We start from the raw sequence: 13,508 nt of genomic DNA, 5'->3' as shown, positions 1-13,508 counted from the left end.
TTTTTCCTCTATCCTACTGATCTACCAAACTGTTATTTTTGCCAGATGAGTCAGAACATTAATTTTTTCTTGTGTTAGTACCAAGGTAAGTCAGCGTCAGTCTGACAAGGAAAAGGTGCTGACATATAGGTACACCAGCACCTGCCAATGCAGAACTCACCACATTCCTGAACTGTACTGTACTCAAAAGGCACACCATTTATTTCAGAAACAGTTAACATACATACTTCCACAATAAAGGTAACCGAAGAATTCAGTGGTCTTAAAAGGAGGAATGGAAAGTCGATTTTCTAAATATACCTTAGCAGATGTGCTCCTTATCAACTATTACATTATTCTTTACATTTCCATTTGTCTTATAATTTACAGCAATATTACACAGCTGTGAATTAGCTAAAATTTATACTTACATGTTTTTCCTGTTATACATGGTATGACTATGTTATTTAAGGACACTTTCTACAGGTATACACACACACACACACACACACACACACACGCACGCACATGCACATACACACACACATGCACATGCACACACACATATGTGTAATGCATAAGCATATTCCACCATAACTAGCTACTCTTCCATTCTCAACCCTACCATTAGTACCCTTTCATGCCCAAGACAATTGGCTTCTACTTTAATATTTTATATACCATATATGACTTATATATCACTGTGAAATCTAGGGATCAAAAATGAGAGAAAGCATATGAGACTACCTTAATTGATTTAATATCATCATCTGCTGTTGTACCTACTTTCCTGAAAATCACATCATTTCCTTCTTCTTTTGTCTAAAAAAAATTCCATTGTGTATGCATGGAACATTTTTAACCCAACATAGGTTGATTTCATAACAGATTTATTGTGGCAATAAATACTTTTGTGCCAGTTCTCTGTGACATATTGACTTGGAGTTCTTTGTAAATACAGAGGAGTGTGACTGGGCCATATGACACACCTACTTTGGGTTACATTGCAGAGCCTCTATATTGATTTCCACAGTCTCTAGATTAGTCCTATATCTGTTTGTTTTTGTGTGTGTGTGTGTGTGTTTTTTTTTTTGCTAGTACCATTTTGATTTTATTTATATGTTTCTATAATATGGTAAAAACATCCAGCATTATTCTTTTTGTTCAGGATTGCTGTAGCTATGTGGGGTTTCTGTACTTCCATATGAATTTTAGGGTTGGTTTTTTATCTCTGTGAAGAACAGTATTAAAATTTGATGGAAATTGCTTTGACTCTTATGATTGCTTTGACAGTGTGGCTGTGTTCACACTATTCCTGTGTTCCTCCAGTGCTTGGGTGTGGGAGAACCTCCATCCTTCCACGCCACCTTCACTTTTGTTTTTTAGTGGTTTAAAGTTTTCCTTGTAGCAGTCCTTTACTTCCTTGCGTGGATTTGTTGATTAATTAATTGACTTTTGAGGTAGTAGTGACTGAATTATTTTCTTAGTTTAAGCTTTCAGCATGATTACTATGGTCAACAGAAAAACCAATGCTTTTTCATGTTAATTTTTTTGTCCTGTCGCTTTATTGATAGTGTTAATCAGGTCTATCTAAGAGTTTCTAATGGAATCTTTGGGGTGTCTTCAGTAGAATCGAATCTACAAGTAAAGATGCTTTGATATCTGATTTCACATTTTGATTCTGATTTCCTATTCTGGACAATATACATTTTTATCTATACAGTTGTATTGTGACTGACTCATCACTTTTATAAACTAAATATTTTTTTCTATAACTGAAAATAATTGTTTTCCTACAATGTACTCTGATTACAGTTCCTCCTCCTGAAACTCATCTGAAATCCTCCCCACCTCTCCTCCCATCCAGACCTACATCCTTTCTGTCTCTCATTAGAAAACAAACATTGTGTCCCAATTATTTCTTTCTATTGTCTTCTTGCTCAAATACTTCAGCCATTACAGGAAATAAACATGGAGGCAGGGAGACACCCTTGCCTTGTACCTAATTTTGGTGAACATACTTTGACTTTTCCTCATTTAGTGTAATGTTGGCTGTGGGTTAGTTATACACAGCTTTTATTATGTTCTGGTGTTTTCCTTCTGTTCCTACTCTCTTAAGGTTTTTGCCACTAACGGACACTGGATTTTGTCATGGACCTCTTTTGGATTTATTGAGATAATTACATGACTTGTTCATGTATGGGATGTATTGCATTTGTTGATTGTAATGTGTTGAATTACCCCTGGATGTATAGGATGTATTGCATTTGTTGATTGTAATGTGTTGAATTACCCCTGGATGTATAGGATGTATTGCATTTGTTGATTGTAATGTGTTGAATTACCCCTGGATCTCTGGAATGATCACAGTGAGTTATCCTTTTGGTATATTTTTTAAATCAGTTTGCAAGTATTTTATTGAGATTTTTACATCTGTGTTTGTCAGGGAGATTAGTCCTTAATCTGTTATTCTTTTATTCACATCTGGTTTTGGTACCAGGATAATACTGCTTTTGCTTAAAAACAAAAAAACAACAAAACCCCCACCTTGGTAGCACCACTTCCTTTCCTATTTTATGGAGTAGTTGGAACAGCATTGGTGACTGGGACTTTAAAGGTCCATTGGAACTTAGCAGTAAATCTGTCTGGGCCTGGACTCTTTGGGTTGGAATATTCATTAGTTACTGCTTCAATCTCAGTCCTAGCAACAGAAGAGTTTAAATTGTTTTCCTCGTCTTGGTTTAATTTTGAGAAGTCATATGCCACAAGACTTTTGTGATCCTCAGCATACACTCCCTTGATCATCTTTGTGATTTTCACGTCCCTACATGTCCCCTTATTTGTCTCCTTTCTCCCTGAGGGGAACGCTCTGCCCTCTTCATCGTGTCCTGTTTTCTCTCCTCTACCAACTTTGACTGCCCCCATAGCCTTGTAATCTATCACAGAACCTGTCCTTTGAATGAGTCTTTCACCTGCTTTCATCACTTATTCAGTATCACCAGTACTCCCCACACTGATGTTCTTGGTCCTAACAAGTCTCGCTCTGCCCAGAAGCATCTCTCATCTTACTGTGTAATCTGCCAGTGCAGCTGCTGGCTGTGTCCACACTCACTCTACACGGCCTTTGTCTTTTATTCACTCTTTCCATTTCCTTACTGCCCTCTCCTTTCCATCTTCACACATTCAGATTCTGTCCATTCTTCTGTTAATCTGTCAGTCACTACATACTTCACAATATGCTCATTACTTCTTCCACTTTGGAGCCTTCCCTCGTCCATATTTTACAATGTACAGTCAGAAGGTGACCTGTGTCATCATGATATGGGGCTCTTGGTAAATACACAAATCCCAGACCTAAAAATATTCCTTGGACTTTTCAAGATCTGAAAAAAGTGACTAATTAAAATAAAATGAATGTATATGTTTTATTAGTTAGCACCCAACTTAAATTGATAAATTTAACTCATAAATTATTAAATAAGTACACACATTTTCCAAAGAAAATAAGTTTATTTTCATTCAAAATAAGAAAGAAATGAAGGTAGAATGAAAGAATATGTGGACTGATAAAATGATACAGTGGGTAAAGGTACTTGCCACCAAGCTTGATGACCCCAGTTTGATCCCTGGGCCCCACACCATGGAAGGAAAAAACCAGCTCTCACAAGGTGTCTTCTGACTTCCCTAAATGTACAGTGGCATGAGCCTGCCCTCAGCCCTGAAATAAATAAGTGCTGTACAAATAGATTTGGCATCTGTAAGGGTGGCTACCTCCTCAGCCACAGTCGTACTTCACAGAAATACACAGTGTGGGCTCTCCTAGGGCTTTCAGTTTCCTGCTCTGCACGGTGCCCACTAGCAGTTCTTCACCAGTTCCTGTTCTGTCCTTCCAGTCACAGGAGGGGGCTTAACTGGTAAGGTATGGAAGTCGTTACGTGATGATGTTGGTCTACGACTTAACCAGGGCTACAGTCTCTGATTTTATACAACTCTTGCTTTATCCTATTAAATAAATTCTTATGTGTAATTTTCCCTAGAGATTTGCACACACACAAAGTTCAAACTCTTAGACAAATTATCTAAGAAGCAAATGTCTTTGACTATCTTGAAGTCATTCATGTTAACTCAAATTATTTAGGAGGGCTTGCTTTAAGAATTACATTTACCTCAGGTCTCATTGCCTACCTTATCAACAAATAAATCAATACTAAGAGTGATGCTTCACTATATGGTACTGTGCCTGAAAATTATGCCAGAATTCTTGGATTTTCTGAGGGTAGAGTTTAAATTATGCATCTCTGTGACTATAGCACTAATGCAAATAGAATGAATAAAAGTATTATTTTTAATACACACTATTTTTCTTTCTTTAAAAATTGAAAGGTGACTATACTCTCATGAATATACTCTGAAGAGTGTAAAGTTATTTCTGTTTGTGTGTATCAGCTCCGTAAAATCTATTTTGAAATGTTCCATACAGAACTATAACAAAAATGTGGATGGCAATTATACAGCTCCCCCTTGACATTGTAATGGCCAACTGTATGACTTTCCTGCATTCCAGATTTTCAGTTTTACTGGTGTTATCTATGATAATGAAAGCACAGTTTTAAGGTCTGTAACATTTCTATTTATTACATGCTTATTAGATTGACACATTCATATCAGATTAGCTATATTTGTTGAATAACATTATGTTAAATCTTCACTGTCAATGTTAAAGACACATACCTCATGTGTCAAGTAATTAATTACATGTATTTTCTTGAGGTAAAATTTTAAAATAAGGTCTTTGCTAGATAGCTCAGCAGGGACAGACTTGCTGCCGAGTCTGACAAGCCCTGAGGTGAGACAGGAAGAGAAGACAGACTCCTGCTTGCCCTCTGCCCTCCATATTTGCTCTGTGGCATATGCACATGCAGGGGTGCACACACAGTTACACACACAAAGTAAGTAAATAAATGTAATAAAATTCCAAATATGTTTTTAAAAATTATAAATACGTTTTCTTCTACTATTTTTATTATCACCAAAAGATGTATTGCTTAGATGTTAATCAAATATACTCTGTGACATAGTCGAGTTCTTATAACTGCTATTTATTCAATGTATATTTTCTGAGTCTAATTTAGCACATTAATTCATTTACCTGTCAGTTTTTCTTGTCTGTAGAAGAAAAATCAAAATTACTGTTTTTATCTGTTCATATTTTTATTTGTAGGTTAGGTTCAGAAATTCTGGTACCCAAAGGTGTTAGCTGGAACAGCTTATCTGAGTAAATGTAGTGCGTTTTCCTTGACAAAATGGATGCCTTGGCAAGGGCTAACCTGAGAGCAAGGTGCTGGCGGGAAGAGTGGTTTCTGCAGGAGAAGGAGCGGCTGACCGTGGGCACTCTGGAGGGAAAACAGTCTCGATGTACTATGTACACTGTGAGCCTGAACATGGGCTTAATGTAGGTGAACGTAGGAAAGCTGGTCTCTGAATTTTCAGTGATTCTTCCATTGAATTTCTCAGGGCACTTTACTTACAAATACTTTACAGGATTTTTATAATGTAAGGATTTGGAAAATTTTTGAATGAATTGAAGCCTAGGTGAATTTAATTTCAAACTAAATAAAAACTAATCTATTCTAAAAGGTTCCTTTTAAATTCCTTTACCTGCTTACCCTCCTCATGATAAAAAGATACCCAACATTTATTTTATGAGTTAAAAGTCTCAGGTAACACAAATATTTGGTAAACCTGCTTTTGGCAAGGTTATTTGAAGGGAAGTTGATCATTGTTTTTTGTTGTTGCTGTTTTATTTTAGTGTTTGATAGGTATTTTTGGATCCCTGGTAGTGGGTTTCTCTACTGACACAGTAAGCCAGATCAAGCTGAATTAAAAGTCCAGGTTTAATGAGCCAAGCATTCTTGGGTGACTCTCAAGCCCCCCAGAAGTGAGGTAGGGGAGGGAGGAGGAGAAATCACCTGGCAGGTCTAGGGACCGGAAGCTTAAATACCACGTAGATGTAATCTTGAGCAGCTCCATGGGAGAGGCTGCTACTGGGGGGGGGGGGGGGGGTTCTGAGAAGGGCAGGGTTTGGAATCAGTTCCTTTTCTTTTTACAAAAGAGGGTTTGTGTAGCCCTAGCTGTCCTGGAACTCACTTTGTAGACCAGGGTGGCCTCAAACCCACAGAGATCCACCTGCCTCTGCTTCTGGAGTGCTGGGGTTAAAGTGTGCTCCACCACCACCCGGCTAAATGATTGATTTTTCAGAGGGCTGCCTTGATCATTCTCTGGCCACTAACTAGACACTAAGGGACTTAATTATTTCTCTCCATGTACAATTTTGTACATAATTGTTTAATCTAAAACTCAGCTTTTATCTGAGAGGACCCGGCGCCAGGGAGGATGTAGTGCTGTATGGACAGGAATAAGAATTTAAACAGGGTGTGTGGACTTTGAAGTCTCTCCTGGTTTATGAAATGTGGATTTAATGATCATATAATAGTTTAGTAGAGTTAATTTCAAAGTTAGCTTGTTCAACATTAGATACAACCTGTTTTCTAACACATGTCAGTTCTAGGCAAGTGTGTAGTTCCACCCTGAGCCTCCAATTCAGATGTTCACCCCTACAGTGATTTTCCTTATACACTGTTTTGCATTGAATCACAGAATTTTCCCAAAAGAAGCAATTTAATGATAGAACCATCTCATGTAATGCTGTTCTACCTTTTCTGGAACCATAAGTCATATCTTACTTCTAATAAATAAAAGTTGGTTTCTAAGTTTAAGTTTACTGATAAAACAAACAACTTACCCTTTTGAAACTATACTGTCTAAATGTTGAATTAAAATGGTGTGAATTCCTCAGGGTGTAAGTGACTCAGAAACATCTTTTCCCATGACAGTTATGCATTACTAAGCCGCTTCACATTTGGTGCCAACTTATCAAATAAACTGGACCATTTTGCATGGTCTTTATTATTTAAATGTAAAAGATTATTTTAGTGCAGTCGGGATGAAAAATAAATTAATTAAATTAAAAAGACTATTTTAAAGTATCATGAATAAATATCATAAACTATGGTTCTTCACATATATGAATTAGAGAAATCACAGTGTAATGACTAATTGTAAATTTGAATTGCCCAAATTTATGTCCTCCGAGTTAACTGAGTCTCTCAGTGTCTTCATGGATAAAATGAGAACAGTCATAGCTTCAGTCCTAAAGGTCCACTGAGAGGAGACAGTTGAGTTACTACATACACAGTGCTGTGTGGCTGGAACATAGAAAGTGCTCAATCAGGGTTAAATGCTACCTTTTACAGTTTAATAGGAAAAATAAGTCATCTGTGAGGCACTGCTGTGCACTTCTCCAAATGTTGCTTCTAAATTATCCTTCGGCAAAGCATGATTTATTTATGATTTTATGTACAGTTAATTAGATATACTTTGATATATTTACAGAAGAAAGGATTTATCTTCACTTGGGAGAGGTTCTCTAACCACATTACTATGCTGATGCATCCTTTTCTAAATATAAAATGAAGCCGTTTGATACACTGTGTTTGACTACAGAAAGGTGAATGACCTTAAATATGATACAAGTAAGACTATAACTGATGAATTATATAAAATAAAAAAAGTCACTTGGTAGGCAGAGGCAGGTGGATCTCTGTGCATTCAAGGCCAGCCTGGCCTACAAAGTGAGTTACAGGACAGCTAGAGCTGTTACACAGACAAACCCTGGCTCCAAAACAAAATTAATTTGGAATTGCTTATAACTTTTACTTAAGTCTTTTAGATTTTGGAGCAGCATGAACAAGCATCTACCATCATAAAAAGATGGCGCCCCAATTAAATTCTGTGCACACTGTCAGAGTCTGGAGAGAGTAAGTGCCCGGTAATGGAACTCTGGATAGCCCTGGAGCCAGGCCCTCATATGTCAAACACCTGGGATGGTGAGACAAGTTTAATGCATAGAATGAGCTATTATTAGCAGCAAGAGAGCTCCAAGCCCTTGGCACAACCTTTGTCTTTGAAAGTGAGAAGGCAAGTAATATACCTTGGCTGTTTTTCTTCAGGCAAGATCTTATGTGAACCATGTTTGCTGCAGTATTTCTGTCTAAATAATTTTTTAAAAAAATTCAGGCCATTCTTTCCCATAGTGCAAGCCTAATAACGATTTAGCTTTCATGAACTTTGAGAACGTGCTCTTGCAAAGCATGTCAACACAATGCTTACGTTGCTTGAAGTTCAGTTATTGTTGTTTTTCTTGCCTTTATTTTAATAAAAGCAGCTTAAGGTTATTGTACAAAAAAATAATTGGGTATTTTTTTCAGAATTCTAAGTGTTTGTATTAGAACGTGCAATTCACTAAAATAGGTTGAAATGGCATATGTCAGATTGCACAAAATCCTGCCTTTGGCTTTTGCATTCCATTAATTGGTTCACAAAGTAGATCCAGAGAAACTGACTTTCCAAAATGTTAAAAAGCTGTGGAATTCTGTTTTCAGGTAAATCTAGGTGTCATCTGCTTTCTCCAGCGACGATGTTGTAACGTTTCTAACACTGAATCTGTTCTCCAGTACATGAACAGGGCCACATTATCCTGCTAATCTAATCCCAGATAGTAAGTGGACAGCTGTGTAGCAAGGGTTGCGCTTTCTAGACCTGGTAAGATGGACTGTTGTCTGACAGCATCACAAGCAGCTAGCTCTATACCCCCTGGGTACTGAGATGCACTGCCTGAACTCCTACCTGGCATAACTAAATGTGTAACCTTATCTAGGTTCACACTGATCATATGCACAGTGAATTGGAAACAATTTTTGTCATGTTAAGAATAGGTTTAATTCTCTCAAGCCTCAGGCCAAGCTGCCATTGCTTTTCTATTGATTAAGAAGCGTAAATTAGGTTGGCCCCATGCATGCTCCCTAGCTGTTGGTCCAGAGTCTGTGAGCTCCCATGAGCTCAGGTCAGCTGTCTCTGTGGGTTCTCTGTCATGACCTTGACCCCGGCTAGCTCATATAATCCTTCCTTCCTGTCTTTGACAGGACCCCACAAACTTCGGGGGTGCTTGGCTGTGGCTCTCTGCATGTGTGTGATGGTAGTATAACTTGGTCTATTTGTGGGGTTCCTAGCAGTGGGATCAGAACTGGTCCCTGGCACTTGAGCTGGCTTTTGTGAACCTATCCCCATGTTGGGTTGCCTCACCCAACCTTGATGCAGGTGAGGGGAGCTTGGTCCTGTCTCAACTTGATGTGCTATGCTTTGTTGACTCCCATGGGAGGCCCGCCCCTTTCTAAACAGAGAAGGAAGAGGAATGGATGGAGGGGCGTAGATGGGAGGTGGGGGGAGAGAAACTGGTGGGTATGTAAAATAAATGAAAAAATAATAAGAAAAAGAAGCATAAATTAGCTGGTATTCCGGAATTGAACTGGGGACCAGGGAGATGGCTCAGCGGTTAAAGTGTTTGCTGCACAAACTGGAGGAATCTAAGTGTGGGTCCAAAGCACCCACATAAAAAGTTAGTTGTGATGTGCTATGATTCCAGAATAGTAGCCAGAGACAGAGCAATAGCAGGGCCTTGGGGGCAAGTCACTCTACCTAGTGGGTACCTCCAGGTACAGCTATGGTCAGAGCCCTGTCTCAAAAAATACAGTGAAGAGCAAAAACTTATATTGACCTTTGACCTCCACAAGCACATGTACATGCAATCACAAGCACATTCATAGGTACATACGTACATACATGCACATTCATAGGTACATACATACTATACATACATGCACACACACAATAACAAATGTAACTCAGAAAAATAATGATGCATTCATCATGTCAAGTAAAATAAAGAAATCATGAGAAAATATGTAGTTGGACTGGGAGGAGTTTGTAAGGAACTTACTGTTATGGAATTTACTGCAGGCAGTTTTGGATACGTTGATAGTAGCATGTTTTGTGTTAGATTTGACTTTCCTTCTATTTGCTAATATTATGACTATTGGTGGCAGTGGGAAATTGTTAGGGCTCAAATAATTAAAAATTTATGATTAGAAAAGTTAACTTTTGTTTCCTTAGTCTCTTGATTTCTCCAATGAGAATGTATGTCAAGAGGTTATCCTAAGTGTTGAACTGAATGCTTGCTGTAAACATCAATCAAGACATATGGTGTACACTAAATGAAAACAAAACCTTATTTGTTTGGAAAGGATAGTGCCATTCTAATACACAGAAAAACTGAATGTTAAGTCTCAGAAACTTTTGCCTACTAACCTGTTAACACAGGGTCATGTGCTACTTCAGTAAACAGGTGGCTCGTGTCAATGATTTCAGAAACACTTCGGAATCTTGTAACTGATATTCACCGCAGAAAGATTCCAGGCTGGCCCTTTTATCTTCTATCACTCAGATGTACAAAGATCATTAACAATATGTCAGTTTTGATTTTCAAGACCTTGTTCTACTATGCAAATCTCTATTTCCCTGTTTCTGGTGCCGTGGAGACAGGTGTGACTTGTAGCCAGTCTGTCTGCATCCTCTTCCTCTTGCTGCCTGCATTTTCCAGAGGAAGGTTTGCACCTCCATACCTGTTTTTCCCATTTCTAATTTAAAAAATCGCAGTGTTTTACTGTTCCACTGTGTGTGTTTTGTGGTATAATTTGTTATTTGAGGTTCTCTTACTTTACAACCTTAGTAATAAATGTTTATTTCAGACTTCTATCTCGTGTCTCCCAGAAGATTCAGTACTATTCTTTAGGTTCCTCTAAACTTTTCAAGGGTCTTGAGTCATCACAGAGGCCTCTGTTTTCTTCAGCATCGTATTTGATCCTGATTCTGGTCTTTGCTCTGATGGTATTCAAATACATAACTAGACCTCATGTACACACCACTCATAACACTTACACAGGCTTCAGCGTGTTCAGTAATGTGCATGCACCACATTTTCTTAAATACTGAAGAAGACACAAAAGTACAATTAGCATAAAAAGTGAATATTCGATATGTTCCCATGTTTAATTTCTAAAGGCCTCCCTGCCATTCACTCCTCTTCCCTTCTTAAAGTTTTTTAAGATTATGATAATAATTACAATATGTCTCCCTTCCCCTTCCTCCCTGAAAATCCTCCAATATCCTGCATGATCTCTTTCAGTTAATGCCCTCTTTTTTCATTAGTTGTTATTGCATGTGTGTATTTATACAAATAAATATTCCTAAATACAACCTGTTCAGTCTGTAGAATGTTACTTGTATGCATGTTTTCAGGGCTGACCATTTGGTATTGGATAACCAATTGGTGTGCTCTTCTTTGGGAAAATCTTTCCTCCTGCTCTCAGTCTTCCTTAGTCACCTGTAGTTCTTTGTGCAGGGCTGAGGTCTCATGTGCTTTCCCTGTCCACTTTGGCATGGCTATTGGTATCTACCTTGTTCAGCTCTTGTTTGGGCAGTCATGTTGGAAAGAATTTATGGGTGTAGCTTCTGACTGCGAAACTACAAGTCCCTCCCGACTCCTTCCTATGCATCTCTATCCATCTTCCTGGCTCTTCCATACTCTCTATGGCTAATTCTTGTCAGTTAGTTGCTGGATCTGTGCCCCCCCCCCCATTCAAAGTTGATTTTATTAACACAGTCTCAGGTTTCATTGGGCAATCAAGGATCTTGCTACAAGTTCTAGCTCAGGAATCTCTGAGCTCTGTTTCTGAAGTGCATGGTGTCTTCAGCAATAGGGACTTGACTTCCACCGCTGGCGAGTAACCAAAGTCAACAGTAATAGCCTGTATTTTTTTTTTTTTTGAGTCTTTTGGACTTCCCTGGCCAGCAGTTCAAAAGAAAGCTTCTCATGCCTGGTGGTGCTGCTTCTGTTAGGCGGTCTTTGGCTCTGGGAGGGAGCACTATCAGCCCATATAGTCTGTGTATAAATATACAGACGTAGTTATAGTGATTGTTTCTCCTTTCTACTTTATTCTCTACCACCTACTAAATTCACTTCAGTTTCAAATTTAGGGAAAATTTGTTGTCTTCTATTGCTCTTTGCCCTGATACTATTTCTACATTTCCTGATTAATTTTCTATAAATGCTAATTTATCAAGACAATTTCCTAATCCTAGATGAGTTTCCTTTTTAAGAGAAGCTATACATGTAATTATAGGCTAGCGACCTCAGATCTTTCTGGAAAAAGGAGAAATAAAATAAGGTACATGGGATCAGAAAATAAAACTAAGCAGACTTCACAGTTAAAAGGTGTTTCTGGGGGCTAGAGAGATGGCTCAGAAGTTAAGGGCACAGGCTGCTCTTTTGGAGGTCCTGAGTTCAATTCCCAGCACCCATATGGTGGCACAACCATCTGTAATGAGATCTGACACCCTCTTCTAACTAACTAGCTAAGTAAGTAAGTAAGTAAGTAAATAAATAAATAAATAAAGCTTAAAAACAAAAAAAAAGAGGTTGCTGTGGGAAAAGTAGTCAAGTACTGCACTGAACTCCACATACATGTGACAGTGACTGCATCTGAAAATGCAGGAACATTTTCTTCTCAGAAGCTAACAATACCAAGAAGAGAACATCTTCAACTCAGATATGAGGGTACTTGGGCAAGGGGCATTGTATTTTCAGAAAAATGACTGCATCTCCATTTTTCAATTGGAATAAAATTATAGTGCAAAGATAGTCTGTTTCTGAAAGTTACTGATCAGATGGAAAATTCAAAATGATTATGGCTCTGCTAGGCATTTCTTCTGTGTAGGGACTTATTTATTGGTTTATTCTCTGCATCTTGGTTTATTTATTGGCTATTGTAATGCTAGTTCAGACTTCAAAAATTACCTCATTATTTAGGCCATTTATTATCACAGGATTTATTATAAAAATGAAATCATTGCTCCATAGCTATTGTATTGCTTTACCTTTGACCTTTGCAGCTGGCTGTGATCAATCATCACCGTGTGTGTGTTATTAGCTAAATCATGTGACCGACTACATCCTGAACCTGGGGTAGAAGTGTTAGTTTTCATTTATTTGTTTTATTTATTTTTAAGTTAGACGTTTAAAAACAAATGGGCCATGAGAAAAATTATAGCAGCAGGTAGAAAAGCCAAGATTCAAAGTTATATTTTTAACAAACTACCAATCTTTTCATAAAAAAAAATAAGATGTAGTTATAAATAAAAATACTAAAGCCAGTTGGACAGAGTTCAAGCTTGAGGGATTTTTTAAAAAAAATGTATTTAAAGCAGGTATTCAATGAGTTGTTACACAAATACTATATAATGGACCTGGAGGTAAAGAGTTTCTGCAAAGAAGAGTTTCATATGCTTTGGGGGTTACAAAGGGTTGGTTTTGATCAGGTGGCATAGACCTTCATGAAACACAGGGAGTCTTGCAGACTGGCCCTTCAGGGGCGCTATAATGGGAGTTTTCTAGATAGATCAGAAGGAATTGTTTATCCCTTGCTGACTTCCTTCTATTAGGTGAGTCTGAGATTTGTCCAATTGTCCATTCTGTATTTACTATATGTCTGTGCTGTAAACTGAGTATATTTCTT

The sequence above is a fragment of the Peromyscus eremicus genome, chromosome 3 (genome assembly GCF_949786415.1).
Source record: "Peromyscus eremicus chromosome 3, PerEre_H2_v1, whole genome shotgun sequence".
NCBI lineage: Eukaryota > Metazoa > Chordata > Mammalia > Rodentia > Cricetidae > Peromyscus > Peromyscus eremicus.
Note: the sequence above shows the minus strand (reverse complement) of the source record.